General features: G+C 40.8%; 1 protein-coding gene across 2 annotated transcripts in view; it reads right to left on the bottom strand.

The window, feature by feature from the left end:
* The window catches only part of ELF2 (E74 like ETS transcription factor 2), a 108,334-nt gene extending 91,919 nt beyond the window's left edge, over window positions 1-16,415 (bottom strand). Inside the window, exon 1 of one of the 2 annotated variants that reach the window (XM_035023054.1) lies at window positions 16,158-16,415. The gene's annotated coding sequence lies outside the window, so the exon portion shown is untranslated. The remainder of the gene's footprint in view (window positions 1-16,157) is intronic. The other variant, XM_035023046.1, reaches the window with a different exon arrangement.
* Between the last annotated feature and the right edge of the window lie 1,627 nt (window positions 16,416-18,042).

The raw sequence follows: 18,042 nt of genomic DNA, 5'->3' as shown, positions 1-18,042 counted from the left end.
TAGATAGATAGATAGATAGATAGATAGATAGATAGATAGATAGATAGATAGATAGATATAGATCCCCTGCAGAAGCAACTAGGGGAAAAAGTACATCTACTCTCCCACTTTGAGGCCTGAAGTATTTACAAGGTGATTTCTCTACCTAATTAAGCCAAGATTTACAGCTTCCTCCTCAGGGCCTGAAACATGGGCAACATATGGGCCCACAGAATTATAATGAATGGATGAATGAACAAATGCATGCTTATTTTTATTTGAAGGACTAAATATCATCTTCTCCATTGTACCTAGGACTCTAATCACCAGGCAAAGGTAAATAAACTGCTTCCCCAGAGATTAAAACACAAATGTTCAGCTTCAGCAGGGCAGAATCTCTTTTAGTCTTAAAGAGGTGTGTCAGGAGTCTCACAGATCTCAGCATATGGTTGCATTCATGGAAAACAGCAAGGATATGTAGCAGGCAAGAAAGGAAAGAGCCACAGCAGGCTTCCTTACACTCTCTCCTTCCTATGAGAGGAGGGCATGCAGAACTCACTCTTCCCCCCCATCAACAAAAATGCACCAACATATGTGCAATGTTTCTGCCCAGGGAAGCCCATCAGAGATGCGGCACCCAAAGTTTTATTGAGGCCTGCTCACATGGGTACCCTTTGCCTCATATACACCAAAATTCCAGACCCCCAAAAGGAAAGCAGGTGTTCAACATAAACCATATTGTTTGCAAACAGTCTAGGCACAGTGAATCATGCTTTTCTTTTAAGATTTAATTTATTTATTTGAGAGAGAGCGTGCCTGCATGAGCAGGGGGTGGGGTAGAGAGAGAGGAAGAAGCAGACTCCACGCTGAGCAGGGAACCCGATGTGGGGCCCAATCCCAGGACCCTGATATCAGGACCTGAGCTAAAGTCAAATGCTTAACCAAATGAGCCACCCAGGTGCCCCACAGTGAATCATCCTTATCAGTTACTGGAAACACTCTGAGAGCCAAGTTCCCAGATGCTAGCCATGGGCCACCTTGCAAACAGGTCTCTCTATGGAGAGCCGTGTCAGACCTACTATGTTAACTCTTTTCTGCACAGAAAGTTATTTAACTTTGTGAAGTCTCAGACTTATCTGTAAAAAGGAAAAAATAATAGAAACGACGTCACAGCTACAGTGACTATTATAGTGTAACTATCACGGTATTGTTATCCAGTGTGATGGCAAGACTTCATAAAGATATATTAAAAAAAAAGACTTCATAAAGATCACTTTGTGATAATGATGAGGAGGACTACTGAAAGTTACAGATAATGTAAAACTTCAACTTAAAACTTAATCTTCAACCCAGCAGCAACTTTTAGAGGAGGATAAAAACCATAATGATCAGGAATGAAGAGGACATAGACCCCATCTTTCTCCTGTAAAAGATATGCCAGGATTAAAATGCTTTATCATTATAGAGTGATATTATGATTGAGTTTAAGTGCTTAGATATGACATAGTAGAACAGCATCTCCACTTCCAAAAATTAAGTAAAAATTCATGAAGGCAAACTTCCTGGAACATTCTCAACCCATCCATATCACAAAATAAAACATAAAACATGAGCTTATCCTAGAAGTTTATTTAATCACACTATTAGAGAACAGAAAAGAGGAAACAATTTACTAATCCTTTTACAAATGAATATACCTTCTAATTCTTACTAATTATAATCTAAAATTAAGATAATCATTAAATTTAGATTTAGAATGGCACATGTTTAACACAGAATTGAGATTAATAAGGAAAACTTACTTTTTTATTCATGTATCTAAATGATATCCACTGCAAGGTTATAAATAAAACTACTCAAATTGGACAGTTTACTCATGAAAACATTGAAACTTTGGCCTTCAAGTATAGATAAGAAACCAAAGGATTCTGAGATTTAATATTTAATCTGAAATCACTATGTTATTTGTTTGTTTTATCCCCAATTCATGAATTTAACTTCTTTTCTTACATTATTTATAAAGCTTAGCCCTATAATCAATCTACCACAATGTCCCTCTAAGTTTCCTCATTATCGTTGATTATGGCTGAGTAGAAACCTATAGAACATATAAATTACCAGATCAGAGAAATTTTTTGGTTTTGTTCTTTGGCCAAATTTATAATCCAATAATTCAAATTAACATATGTTAGCTTGGGAACCAAAACAAATTAGCTTTATTCTATCTTAAATGAATCATAACAAGGATACTAATAATATTAGACAGTAGATTGATTGTTTTTTAATTGTCTGGATTTTATCCTGTCCCAAATCATCTTTTTGTCATTCCTCTGTAATGAAGTAAAACAGGTGTTTTTTACATGCTTAATGCAAACCTTTCTACAACCCCATCAACACAAACTAGAATGTAAGCTCCATTAGAGCTGAGCCATAGCTATCCTAATCATCATTGTATATACACCTCTCAGAAGAGTGTCTGGCACATAATAGACTACAATTTTAACTCCTGACTCAAGTTTTCTTGTTCTTGGCTTCCTTCTTCTATTCTACTATCATTAATATATATACATATGTGTCCTTTGTTAAGCTACTTTAAATTATTTTGGGGAAAAAAACAAGCACCTTTTAACAACTATATATACAATACTGAATACAGTCAAATTAAATGGTTAGTGAATAAAGGGGCAAAGAAATATATTCAGACACACACTGTAAATCAGTATTAATAGAGAATTAGAGTAATTTAAAAATACTTTCCAAATTATGATACATCTGAGTTGATTTGATATAGCTAGCTTATTTGAAATATATTTTCAATATATTTTAAATACTAAAAAAGTATATCTTAAATATTATAGAAAAGTACATTTAATTATACTTATTTTTATTTATTTATGTGAGAGACAGAGAGAGAGCACAAGAGGAGGGCAGGAGCTGAGGGAGTGGGAAAAGTATACTCCCTGCTGACCGGGGAGTCCAACACAGGGCTCAAAACCAGGACGCCAGGATCATGACCTGAGCTAAAGGCAGCGGCTTAACCAACTGAGCCACCCAGCCAACTGCCCCTAGAAAAGTACACTTTAAAATATAAAAAAAAAAAAAAAAATACATGACATTATAAAGGGAAATACTGGAGGTTACCAGTCACTTTATAAAAACCATAGCTTACTTTTTTTTAAATAAACAATAGCGGTACTTTGAAAAGGTAGTTTATCTTCGAAAATTTTATTCACATAAAGCTTTAGTGGACTATATTCCACACTGTCTAATCTGAAGTAATTTGAACTCCTAATTATTTTATGTTAGTACTAGTTAGCCAAACAAAAATAACTGTGACTGGGGCACCTGGGTGGCTCAGTTGGTTAAGCGTCTGACTTTGGCTCAGGTCAGGATCTCAAGGTCCTGGGATGGAGCCCTGCTCAGCAGGGAGTCTGCTTGTCTCTCTGCCTCTCCCCCCTCCCCAGCTCCTGCATTCTCTCAAATAAAAAATTAAAATCTTTTAAAAAAATAGTAAGAATAACTGTGACTGGTGATGGGTATTAAAGAGGGCACGTACTGCATGGAGCACTGGGTGTTATACGCAAACAATGAATCATGGAACACTACATCAAAATCTAATGATGTAATGTATGGTGATTAACATAACATAATAAAAAAAGAAAGAAAAAAATTAATTAATTAATTAATTTTGAAAAAAGAATAACTCTGTTTTTGCTAGTTAAATGGAGGAGAAAAGTTATATTTAGAAAGTCAGTCATCATACAACTAATTACATCATGTTATCTGTATATTTTAGCCCATAATTATGAACAGCTGAAATTATAATTTTATAACACTAACATGAATTGGTTAATATTATTATCATAAGAATCTCTGCCATTGGGACGCCTGGGTGGCTCAGTCAGTTAAGCGTCTGCCTTTGGCTCAGGTCATGATCCCAGGGTCCTGGGATTGAGTCCCGCATCGGGCTCCCTGCTCCACAGGGAGCCTGCTTCTCCCTCTGCCTCTGTCTCTCTCTCTCTCTCTCTCATGAATAAATAAATAAAATCTTAAAAAAAAAAAAAGAATCTCTGCCATTGCTGTAACTGTACTACAAATTTAAAGTTTTCTAGATATTGGTATTTTATTTTATTTTTAGGTAGCTAAATTTCAAGGAAGAAACATCAGGGAAGTTATTTTCCCTGCTGTTCTTTATAAAGCTAAAATCATTGAGAGAAAATTCTACATACATTTACTCACACTCAAAAACTGTTACAGAATAAATTACAAAGTGAGCTGTAAATTAACTCTTTAGTCAAGAATGAAGGTCACCACAGTATTTTTCCAGTGGGTTCCCACCACATTTAGAAGAAAAAATCTGAAGTCTTAAACATGGTCTATATAAAGATCAACCCAGGGTTAGCCCATTCCATTTCTCCAACCTCATTCATCTCTCATCTCTCTTTCGCTGGCCTGCTGAGCTCCAGCTACAGTGGCCCTATTCCCACAACACAACAAGCTTATTCTGTACCTCCTATTCTCTAGACTACAGGCTCTTACAGATCATCCACAGACTGAATCCTCCTCACCTACCATACAAATATCACCTCAAGTACCACCCCTTCAGAGAACTATTTCTATCATGGCTCCCCAGTTCCAATTATATTCCATTGCCATGTAGCTGCCCCATCAGTCTCTATTTGATATCACATTACTTTATTTTGTTTCTTCATTATATTTATAGTGAAAATTATTTTATTCATTTATGTTTAATGTATATACGTCTCCTCCACCAGAATATAAATTCCATAAGAATAAGTACTGCATTTATCTTGTTTACTACAATCACTCAAGGACCTAAAATGAATTAATACTATACTACTAAATGTACAGGCTGAGATGAAGATCTTGGTATTTTGTAACATTCTCACACATACTGCTCTCTTAGGCTTCTTCCATTTTTTTCTACCATTAGCACTTACCATGAAAGAATAGGTTAATTCCAAGAAATATGGACAAGCAAGTAGATGTTATACGTTATAATCAGTTCAGAAACTGACCCAAAGTTTCAGAATGGTATATCTTTCAAATTGTACACTGATCGTACATATCAGTAAACGTTAGTAATTATAAGTAAATTGTCAATTGTGTTTTTATAAAAACTATCAGATGAAATTTAGCATTTATGAGTAATACACAATCAGGCATATAATGAAATACAGATGAAAATTATTGAACATAATTTAAAAATAAAACAAGCATCATTTTAGAATTTAACACATAGTATAGATATCATCTACCTAAAATGTAATTTTATCTGAAATTAAAGAAATCATGTTTAAAGAATTAAAGGAAAGTATGACAACTACAACTCAAAAAAATGGAGAATCTTAATAAAGATATAGGTACTATATTAAAAAATAGGAAGAAATGGAAATTCTGGAGATGAAAAGTGTAAGAGTTGAAAAGTACACAACCAAAATTAAAATTCACTAGCAGAGCTCAATAGCACATTTGAGATGACATAAGAGTCAGTGAACTTGGAGATGTATCTACAGAAATTACCAATTCTGAAGAACAGAAAAAGAGAATTTTAAAAAATGAACAGAGCCTCAGAGACTTATGGTATACCACCAAGCACCCAACATACATGTAATGCAAGTTCCAGAAGGAAGAGGGAGAAAAGGGCAGAAAAAAATATTTGAAGAAATTATGGTCAAAACTTGCCAAACTGTTGAAAAATATTAATCTATAGATTCAAGTTTAAGGAATCCAAAGTAGGATAAACACAAAGAGATCCACAGCTAGACATCATTATTGAAAGCCAAAGACAAAGAAAATCTTAAAATCACAAAGAGAAAAACAATTCATCAGAAACAATGGAGGCCAGAAAGCAGGAGACAACATAGTCAAGGTGCTGAAAGAAAAAAAAAAAAAAAAACTGTAACAAAGAATTCTATATCCAGCAAAACTATTTTTCAAAAATAAAGGCAAAATAAAAGCAATCCAAAAAACAAAGATTGAAATAATTCATTGATAACAGACCTGGCTTACAAGAAATCCTAAAGGAAGTCCATCAGACTAAAAGAAAATAACCAGCCCATAACTCAAATACACAAAAAGAAATAAGGAGCACCATAAAAGGTAACATATGTGTAAATATAAAAGACTGCTTAATATTTTTTTCTTCTCGGGGTGCCTGGGTGGCCCAGTCAGGTAAGTGTCTACCTTCAGCTCAGGTCATGATCCCAGGGTCCTGAGATCGAGTCCTACATGGGGCTCCTTGCTCAGTGGGGAACCTATTTCTCCCTCTCCCTCTACCTGCTGCTCCCCTTGCTTGTGCACACGCTCTCTCTCTCTGTCAAATAAATAAATCTTTAAAAAAATATTTTTTTCTTCTCTTAGTTGTTTTAAAAGACATACAATCGCATAAAAAATGTAAAACAGTGCTATCAGGTTTCTAACACATAAAAGCTTAATATGCATGACAATACTAACAGATACAATGGGGAGGAAATGGAGCAAAGTTTCTACATTTTACCATAATTAGTCAATCTGAAGGAGACTGTGACAAAGACACATATTGTAATCCCTAGAGCAACCTAAGAAAATAACCCAAAAGATCTAGTTAAAACACTAACAAAGGAATCAAATGATGCTCTGGAAAATATCTATTAACTCCAGAAGAGGCAGAAGAGGATGAGCAAATAAATAAAAAAGAAACGAGACAGGGCACCTGGGTAGCTCAGTCAGTTGAGCATCTGCCTTCAGCTTGGGTTATGATCCTGGGGCTGGGGTCCTGGGATTAAGCCCCACATCAGGCTCCCCTCTCAGCTGGGAGTCTGCTTCTCCCTCTCCCTCTGTCCCTCTCTCATGCGTGCGCCCTCTCTCTCTCTCAAATAAAAAAAAAGAGATACATCATTGCAGATATAAATCTATCAGTGATTAAATTAAATGTGAACAGATTAAACCCTCCAATCAAAAAGTAGAAATGTCGCACTTTTTTTTTAAAAAAGCATGTTATGCTTTGCTGTTTATAAGACACACTTTAGACTCAAAAAACAAATAAACTGAAACTAAAAAGATGGAAAAATATTTGCAATACAAACAGTAAGCATAAGAGAGTTGGAGTGGCTATACTAGAGACAAAGAGGAATCTTTCATAATGATAGAGATCAGCTTATCAGTAAAACAATTATGTATGTATAGTCTAACTAACACCAATGCCCCCAAAGCATGAAGCAAAAATTGACAGTACTGAAAGGAAAAACAAACATAATAATAGGGATTTTAATCTGTCTCTCAATAATTGATAGTATGGCTAAACAGAAAATCAGCACAGACATAGAAGACTTGCAAACTATCACTCAACTTGACATGAGACCTACAAAACATTCCACCCAACAACAGCATATTCTTATCTAGTACACAAGGAACATTCTTCAGAAAAGATTACATACTGGGCCATAAAACTGTCTCAATAAATTTAAAATGAGAAAATCATACAAACTGTGTTCTCTTACTACAGGGGAATTAAATAAAAAATCAACAATGAAATGGGAATCCCCAAATAATTGGAAATTAAACAGTACATTTCTAAATAACCCATAGGTCAAAGAAGATATCACAAAGGAAATTTAAAAATATTTAGAAGTGAATAAAAATTTTAAAAAGCAAAACATAGGGGTGCCTCGGTGGCTCAGTTGGTTAAATGTCTGCCTTCGGCTCAGGTCATGATCCTAGGGTTTTGGGATGGAGGCCCATGTCGGTCTCCCTGCTCAGCAGGGAGTCTGTTTCTCCCTCTCTCTGTCCTCCTTCTCTCCCTGCTCATTCTCTCCCTTTCTCTCTCAAGCAAGTAAATAAAATCTTTTTAAAAATATAAATAAATAGGGGCGCCTGGGTACCTCAGTCATTAAGCGTCTGCCTTTGGCTCAGGTCATGATCCCAGAGTCCTGAGATCCAGCCCCCACATTGGGCTCCTGCTCAGTGGGAAGCCTGCTTCTCCCTCTCCCACTCCCCCTGCTTGTGTTCCCTCTCTCGCTGTGTCTGTCAAATAAATAAATAAAATCTTTAAAAATATAAATAAATAAATAAATAAATAAATAAATAAATAAATAAATAGCAGAACATAAAAAATGCATAGGATGCAGCTAACACAGTGTCAGAAAGGAAATTTAGAGCCTTAAATGCCTGTATCACTAAGGAAGAAAGATCTCAAATCAATAGCCTACACTTCTACCTTAAGAAGCTAGAAGAAGGCAAACTAAACCCAAAGCAACCAATAGGATGGAAATTATATAAGTTAAAACGGAAATCAGTGAAATAGAAAACAGAAAATGGGGGGAAAAATCAATTAAACCAAACCTGTTTCTTTGAAAATAGCAGCAAAATTGACAAACCTTTAGCTAGAATGACCAAGTAGAAAAGAAAGAATACACATGCTACCAAAATTAAGAATGAAAAAGGGACATCACTACCTACACTAGTAAAATTAAAAGCACATATAAGAATACTATGAACTATTTGCCAAAAATATTAAATAGCTTAGGTGAAATGGACAAATCCCAAGAAATGCAATTACTGAAACTAACTCAAAAATAAGCAGAAAATGTGAACAGACCTATAACAAATAAAGAAATTGAATTAGCAATTTAAAAATTTTCCAGGGGCACCTGGGTGGCTCAGTCGTTGGGCGTCTGCCTTCGGCTCAGGTCATGATCCCAGGGTCCTGGGATCGAGCCCTGCATCAGGCTCCCTGCTCTGCAGGAGGCCTGCTTCTCCCTCTCCCACTCCCCCTGCTTGTGTTCCCTCTCTCGCTGTGTCTCTCTCTGTCAAATAAATAGATAAAATCTTTTTAAAAATAAAAAATAAAAATTTTCCAAAGGAACAAAATCCAGGCCCACTTGCTTTCACTGGTAAATCCTATCAAATGTATTCCAAGAGATAATAACACCAGTCATTCACAAACTCTTACAGAAAATAAACGAGGAAACACTTCTCAATTCATTCTTTGAGGCTAGTATTACTATGTTACAAAATCCAAAGACATCACAAGGAAAAAAAAACTACAAACCAGTATCTTTCATAAATATAGACACAAAATGTTCAACTAAATATTAGCAAAGGAAAACCAGCAACTATAGTAAGAATTCTACAACATGACAAACAGATTTAACCTAGGACTAAGGCTGGTTTAATATCTGAGAATCAATTAATATAACACACAATATTAATGGAATAAAGGACAGGAACCACATGATCATCTCAGACATGGAGGTGATCAACCATACTGGTTTGTCCAGGACAGAGGAGTTTCCCAAAATGCAGGAATTTCAGTACTAAAACCAGAACAGTCTTAGGCAAACTGTGACAGTTGGTCATGCTAACAGATGCAGAAAAAGCATCTGACAAAATCTAATACCCATTCATGATAAAAATTCAGGAACAAACCAGGATTTAAAAGGAACCCTCTACCAAATACAGAGATTTGCTATACAACACTGTTGTTGTACTGCTGCAATAAACAATACTGCATTGTACACTTAAAAAGTTCAGAAAGTAGATTTCATGTTAAGTGTTCTTACCACAAAATAAAAAAAATTTAAGAATAAAATTTATACACTGAAATTACAAAACATCACTGAGAAAAATTAAAGATCAATAAATCAAGAGAAATTTTCCTTGTTCATGTATTAGAAAACGCAATATTGCAAGATTTGTAATTCTCCCCAAACTGATCTACAGATTCAATGCATTCCCATCAAAATTCCAAGACTGCTTTCCAAACATTAATAAGATAATCTTAAAATTTTTATGTAGGGCCCAGAAGAGCCATAACTTTTAAAAACAAAAACAAAATTGGAGGGCTTACACTACCCAACTTCACAAATTACCACAGGGCACTATAATCAAGACAGAATAGTATTAGCTATCATAAAGACAGATACATAGATAATGGAACAGAATGCAGGCCAGAAATAAATCTTTACATTTATTATCAATGAAGAAATGGCATCTTTTCAACAAAGATATGTTATCTTTTCAGCAAATTGTTCTAAGACAATCAATATGCAACAGATGAATTTAGACTCTTACTTCATACCATACATAAAAATTAACTCAAAATACAACCCAAATCTAAGAGCAAAAACTATAAAACATCTATAAGAAAACAAAGAAGACCCTGAATTAGGCAAAGAGTTCTTACAACAAAAGCATGATCTATAAAAGAAAAATTTGGGAAATTAAATTCCAACAAAATTAAAATTTGGGGGGGCATCCAGCTGGCTCAGTTGGTGGAGCATGCGACTCTTGATTATGGGGTCATGAGTTCAAGCCCCACACTGGGCCTAGAGCGTACTTAAAAAATAAAAACTCTAAAAATATATATGTTTTAAAATGTTTGCACTTCAAAGGGCTCCAATAAAAAAATGAGAAAACAAGCCACAAACTGGGAAATAATATTTGCAAATCATCTATCTAATAAAGGGCTTGTATCCAGAATACATAAAGAATTCTTACAACTTGGGGGGGGCCTATGTGGCTCAGTCAATTAGGCATCTGACTCTCGATTTCAGCTCAGGTCATATCTCAGTTGATTTCAGCTCAGGTCATGATCTCAAGGATGTGAGACTGAGCCCCAGGTCAGGCTCCCCACTCAGTGGGGAGTCTGGTATTCTCTCTCTCCCTCACCCTTTGCCCCTCCCCCCGAAATAAATAAATAAATCTTTTTTAAAAAAAATAACTTTTACAACTCAATAATAAGATAGAAAATGGGCAAAAGATTTGAGTGGCTACTTCAACAAAAGGAATATATGAATGTCTAATAATTATATGAAAAAATGCTCAATGCCTTGAATCTTTAAGAAAATGTGAACTTAAACCACAATGAGTTAACCACTTCATACCTACTAGAATGGCTATAATAAAAATGATAAGAACCTTCATACCTACTAGAATGGCTATAATAAAAATGATAAGAACAAGTGTTGACAAGGATGTGAAGAAACTGGAACTCTCTTACACTGCTGTTAGAAATGTAAATATATGGGGCGCCCAGGTGGCTCAGTCAGTTAAGTGTCTGACTCTTGGTTTCAGCTCAGGTCATGATTTCAGGGTCATGGAATGAAGCCCCATGTTGGGCTCCCCACTCAGCAGAATAGAAAAAGTCTATTCCTAGTATCTACCCAAGAGAATGAAACCATATATTCACATAAAGACTTGTATTCAAATGTTCAAGCCGCATTATTTTCAACAGTCAAAACTGGAAACAATCCAAATGCCTATCAACTGGTCAATAAAAAACAAAATGTGGTATATCCACACAATAGAATACTGTTCAGCAATAAAAAGAAACAAAGTACTGGTACATGCTATAATATGGATAAATCCCCAAAAAACATGATGCTAAGTGAAAAAAGCCTGATGCAAAAGACTACATATTGTATGATTCAGGGTGCCTGGGTGGCTTAGTTGGTTAAGCGACCAACTCTCGATTTCAGCTCATGTCATGATCTCAGGATCGTGAGGTTGAATCCCACAGAGGGCTCCACACTCAGCATGGAGTAGGCTTGAGATTCTCTCTCTCTCTGCCCCTCACCCCGCTTGCACGCACTCTCTCTCTCAGATAAGTGAATAAGTAAATAAGTAAAAGCTAAGACAACCATATATTGTATGGTTCCATTGCTATAAACTATCCAGAAAAGGCAAGTCCAGAGAGACAAAACACAGATCAGTGGTTGCCTGGGACTGGGTTGGGGGGGGCGGGGGAAGGGTTAACTGCAAACAGACTAGACGTACTTTTTGGAGGACACAGAAATGTTCTAAAAGTGGCTTATACGCTTAAACCAGTCCTGCTGTCAGTCTGCGGGAGTCAGGTATTGTGCATCTGACTTGAGCCTCTGCTGTCTATCCCCATGGTGAAGATGAGCTCTGCCTCTCCATCCCAGGCTATAGTACTTACAGGTGGCCTCCTGTTGGCCCAGTGTGGAGTCCGGCAACTTCATGCAGATAAGCTCTGCCCCTGCCCACCAGCAGGACCTGTCAGTCTGAGGAGATCCTGGGCTCTCCCCCTAGCCACCTGGGCGACCAGCTTCCCTCTTCCGTCTCTGGAGGAGTCTAGGGGGTATGTTGTCTCCCCAGTCCTCTCACAGACCTTCCTTTGCTGAATTAAAGTTTGTAAATGGTTTTAAAGATAAATAAACAAGCAAACAAACAAATATATCTGGCTTGTAATGATAGTATAACAATTCTATATGTTTACTAAAAACAACTGAATTGTTTATATGGATAAGTAATATTCTATTGTATATATACACACCACCTCTTCTTTATCCATTCATCAGTCAATGGACATGTGGGCTCTTTCCATAATTTGGCTATTATTGATAATGCTGTTATAAACACTGGGGTGCATGTGCCCCTTCAAATCAGTATTTTTGTATCCTTTTGTATCCTTTGGGTAAATGCCTAGTAGTGCAATTGCTGGGTCTTTTTGGAGAAATGTCTATTTGGATCCTCTGCCCATCTTTTAATTGGATTTTAATATATTGAGTTGTAAATTCTTCATATATTTTGGATTATTGATCTCCCTTACCAGTTACATCATTTACAAATATCTTCTCCCATTCAGCAGGTCCCCTTTTCATTTTGTTTATGGTCTCCTTCACTGAGCAGAAGCTTTTTAGTTTGATGTAGTCTTACTTATTTTTGCTTTGCTGCCCTTGCCTGAGAAGACAGATCCAAAAAAATATTGTTCAGACAAATGTCCAAAAGCTTACTGCCTATGTTTGCTTCTAGGACTTTGATGGTTTCTGGTTTTACATTTAAATCTTTAATCCATTTTGAGTTTTTATTTGTATATGGTATAAGAAAGTGGTCCAGGGGTACCTGCTGGCTCAATCAGTGAAGTATTTGGCTCTTGATTTCAGGGTCATGATTTCAGGCCCTATGTTGGGCACAGAGATTACTTTAAAAATAAATAAATAAAATTTTTTTTAAAAAAGTGGTCCAGTTTTATTCTTTTGCCATGTAGCTGTCCAGTTTTCCCAGCACCATTTATTGAAGAGACTATCTTTTCCCTGTTGTAGCTTCTTGCCTCCTTTGTCAAACATTAATAAGAATGGGTTTATTTCTGGGCTCTATTCTGTTCTATTGATCTGTGTCTGTTTTTGAGCCAGTACCATACCGCTTTGACGACTACTACAGCTTTGTAGCATAGTTTGAAATCAGGGAGCCTGATATCTTCAGCTTCGTTCTTCTTTCTCAAGATTGCTTTGGCTATACAGGCTCTTTTGTACACAAATAAAATTCTATACAAATTTTAGGATTACTTGTTCTACTTCTGTGAAAAATGCCACTGGAATTTTAATAGGGATTGCAATGAATCTGTAGACTGCTTCAGATAATATGAACATTTTAACATTAATTTTTCTAATCCATGAGTATGGTTTATCTTTCCATTTATTTGTATCATCTTCAATCTCTTTCATCAATGTCTTATAGTTTTCAGAGTAAGGCCTTTTAACTCCTTGGTTAAATCTACTCCTATTTTTTTTTTTTTTTTGATGCAATTGTGAGTGGGATTGTTTTCTTAACCTCTTTCGGGTAGTTCATTATTAATGTATAGAAACGCAACAGGCTTATGCATATTAATTTTCTATGCTCTGTACATACCCAAGAGAAATGAAAACACATCCACAAAAAAATGTGTACAAAAATGTTCACAGCAGCACTGTTCATAATAGCTAAAAAGTGGAAACTCAAATGTCCACTTACTAACAAATAATGTGATATATCCATACAATAGAATATTACTCAGCAATAAAAATAATGACATAGGCTACAACATGAACTTTGAAAACATTGTGCTAAGTAAAAGAAACCAGTCATGAAAAATAACATATTGTATGATTCTACTTTTTTTTTTTTTTTTTAAGAGAGAGCAAGTGCCTGCTCAAGCAAGGAGGGTGGGGGGAGAGAATCCTAACCAGGCTCCACCCCCAGCTCAATCTCAGGACCCGAAGATCATGATCTAAGCCAAAATCCAGAGTTGGATGCTCAACCAACTGAGCCACCCAGGCACTCCTGTATGATTCCTCTCATAAAAAAATGTCCAAAATAGGTAAATCCATAGAGACAGAAAGATCAGTGGTTGCCTAGAGCTGGGGATCTTGGGGGGAAAAGGAGAGTAACCACTAATGGATACAGGATTCTTTTTCGGAATGATGAAAATGTCCTAAAATTGATTATGGTGATAGTTGCACAACTCTGTGAATATATTAAAAACCACTAAAATGTGCACTTTAAATTGGTGAATTGAATGGTATATGAATTATATCTCAATAAAACTGTTACAAAAACAAAACAAAACAAAACCTGGGTGTACAAAGCCATCAACACTGGTAGGCCTACCACATCCAAAGTTACCAATCTATTATTTAGGACAGAAAAATCTCAAAGTTATAAGTATCTTCCAATTATACTCTCATAATTTTGTATATGAGTATATATATCTGAAATTACAAGCAATGATTGAGTAACTCGTTAAGTCACTAACCTTAAAAAATAGGTTGTTATTAAATATTCAAATTTCAAATGCCCAAGATATTTCAGTTTTCTACTTCATGTGTTTATGAGGAGCTAGCTCCCTTATATTCATATGAACGCACTGCATAAACTGTATTGCACTACATATAAACTTTCATTATTCCTGAATTCCTTAAATGTAATTCAATAATTTCCAGGCTTATATAAAGTCATTTTTACCTTTTAAAGAAAGAAAAAAAAAAACTCCGAAACGCAACTACCCAATCCTACCTTAGTAAAGTATACGTTCTTCCGTGATTCTGGCACTATTCTGTGATTTATGGCACTAGGGAAAGCGCATAATTTACCTCTCTATAGTGACTCATAGGTAAAAAGAAAAGCAAATCTGATTATCAAACACAAGATTACTGTTATATCATCACCGAATTAAAATTTAAACCACACAACTGAAGTAAATGTTCACGAAGGGGGGAAATTTTACAGTTTTTGAATGAAGTGTTCCCCCCTCACTCATTTAAACTAGTACGAATAACTTAAAGAAAGGCTGTTCTGCAGCGAATCTAGGTCCTAGAAAGAGAGCCCAGGATGCTGGCACATAAGAAACATTAGAAACAGTGCAATCTGGATTACTCTTGGCCTTGTGGAATATTTTCTCTGTCCTTTAGTGACATGGAATTAAAATGTCCAACTGGAGCGGGGGCGTCGGGGGTGGGGGTACGGCTACTCTGCTCGCAAAGCTGCTCCGGCAGTCAGCACCAGCCCTGGCAGAGCCCTCACCGTTCCTTTCCCGCGCCCCCAAAACATCCAGTAGCACGGTCCCAAGGGGACAGCTTCTCCAAGAGAGGATCCAGAAGGCGGTCACTGGACGCGCGTTACAGAGCCCGTTTTTGTTTTGTTTAAAAAACAGATTCCTATCACAGCCAAGCCTCCCTACCCCCGGGGGAACTGGGGGAAGTGGCAGTAGGGGGCCGGCGTGGAAAGCGAGAATAAAAGGATAACCGAGTACAACCTGCCATGCAAGCTAGCCGCGGAAAGAAGGAAAGGTAAGAGGCGGCGATAAGGCCCGACGGGGAAGGAAACTGGTGTCCAGCCCTCCACGCCACCCGGGGCGGCCGGAGCCTCCCAGGTCCCGCCCCGAGCTCGCTGCCCTGCCCCGGCGCCGGCCGCAGCCTCCCGCCCTACCAGACCCTCCCAGGACGCGCTTCCTCCGGAGCCGGACCCCCGCCCTGGCCTCCCCGCGGGATAAGGCGGGTCAGTTTCTGTCCGCTTCTCGGCAGAGGTGACTCGCGCGGAGATGTAAACACAGCGAGACCAGCTGCGCTCAGCCCATCCCCCCCCCCCGCCGGGGTCCGTAACCTCTTTCCTCAGCCCTGCCCCGCGCCTCGCGCTCCCCGCGGGCAGGCGAACAGCGCGCCTTCCCCTTTCTCCAAGTCCCGCTTCCCGACCGTTGCCCGGGGGCACTCAGCCCCCTTCCCCAGCTCCCAGCCGTTGTCACCGCCACAGCCTCCGGAAAACCCTCAGCAAACCCCGGAGCAAACAACACAGGCGCGGGGCGGGGGTGCGGAGGGAGGAGGCGGCACTCGGGACAGCGAGGCTTTATCGCCGCGCCCTCCGCGCTCCCTCCCACCAGCCTCGGCTGCCCGCGCTCTTACCTGCTCTCCGCGTCGCCTGGGAAGACCACGGCGTAGCTTTCCCTCCCGGCAGGGCCGCGGACTAGCACCGCCGCCGCCGTTGGCCGGGCGTCCCGAGGGAGCCAGGGCCTCCCCGGCAGCCCGAGCCGCTCCACTGGGAGAGGAGGAAACAAAACAGCGGCGAGCCGCCCCGCGCAGCGCCCCCCGCCCGCGCCGCCCCACCGATTCCCAACCGCCGAGGCGACGGCAGCGACACAGAGCCCGGCGCGGGGAGCAATGGTGGCCCCCGCCCTCGCCCCGCTCCCGGCCCCCTCCCTCCACCCCCCGCCTCGGCTCCTCCCCCTCGGCCTCCTGCCGCCGCCACCAGGACACTCGAGTCCGCCTCCCCCACCCCGCCCGCTCGGAGCGCTCCTCCCCTCCCCACGCGGCGAGGGGGGGCGGCACCGCCAGTCACCGCAGCGTCTGTCAAACCAGGGCCGGCTATTTATACCCCGCGGGGCCCCACCGCCCGCGGCCCCCACCAGCCCGCCAACCTGCCTCAGTGGCTCTCTCGACTCTCGCCCGCCCCTGAGCCCCCAACTTCTCCCAAACCCTCCATCTCAGGTAAAGACTCTGGCCCCGTGTCCCGCTCCCTGCTCGGGGCTCCCCCATCCCACTCGGCTCCAACCCCAGACTGGTGCAGGGGCTCCCAGGCGCGGGCGGGCGCGTGGGGGTAGCGGGACCGCGCGTGCACCTGCAGCGCCCGCCCGCCCCCTTCTCCCAGCTGGCCGGGACCGCACGCACACACCCTCGCCACTCTCTGAAGCCTCCCGCGGGCCCCGCTGTCATTCCAGCCCCAGCTCCAGACTCCCGCCCTTCTCAGGGACAGCTCCGCACTCGGGCAGTCTGACAGTTACTGGGGGCCGAGGGCTGGATAAACTCCTAGCCCAGAACCCTCCAGTTCTCCACTCCACAGCCTCCGCGAAGCGAAAGGTGGGGGCGCGGGCAGGCCAGAGCGCGCCGCCCACCCCACCCCGCCCCGGCCCCTCCCCGGCCCGTGACGCTCGTGGCGCACCGCCCCTCCAGCCTCGCGCCCTCTGCGCCGCCCGCTCCTCCTCCTCGCTCGCAGGCGCCCGGCCTTGCACACCCGCGACCCCGCCCCATTCCCAGAAATTACCACCCGCCCAACGGCCGGGCCGCGCGGCGGTTGGTGCCCGCGTTTGCTGACGGTCGGGTGGCGGGGCTCAGCGCGCAGCTGCGGAGCGCGGCGGGCGGCCCCTTGGCGCTGCCCCCCGAACTGCGGGCGCCCGCACCAAGCCATTGTCGCTCCTCGCTCGGTCAGCGACGGATAAGTAACTCAAGTCCGAGTATTGTTGTTGCGAGAATGCGGGAGTGTATTGGTGCGGGAGTATTTTGGTCCAAGTGCCTGACGAATTCGAAAATGAAAACCCAGCCGTAGCTGCACGCTTCTGGTTTCCCCACTTTCACACAAAGGGGAACCTTTGAGCCGGGCACTCTCGCGCCTTCAAATGCACAAAAGCCAATGACACGGGGCCCTGGGCTGTCCAGCGTTTGGAACGCCTTGCTAATGATCTTTCTTACGCACAGTTATGCATATAAACGCAAAGTTATGCCTCGATCTAGTCCCCCGCCCTCCCACCACACTTCGCCGCCGCCGCGTTTTCTTGTATTTGTTAACAAAGAGCGATGACTGTCCCGGTGCGCGGAGGGACTAATTCTAGTCCCCTCTCGGGCTCCTGCAGCCCCACTCCGGTAGACCTGGCGCAGTATCCACCAGGTTCATCGCTGGGCTGCAGCCTTAGTCTTTTTGCGGCTCCATAACCAGTCAGAGAAGAAAAAACCGTAAAGAATGTATGTGGTAGCTTTCTTTAAAGTAACGTGGGAACCATGGAAATAACCTTAGAGT

The sequence above is a fragment of the Mirounga leonina genome, unplaced genomic scaffold, assembly GCF_011800145.1.
Source record: "Mirounga leonina isolate KUSES-001 unplaced genomic scaffold, KU_Mleo_1.0 Mir_176, whole genome shotgun sequence".
NCBI lineage: Eukaryota > Metazoa > Chordata > Mammalia > Carnivora > Phocidae > Mirounga > Mirounga leonina.
This window is presented reverse-complemented; position numbering and strand designations above follow the sequence as displayed.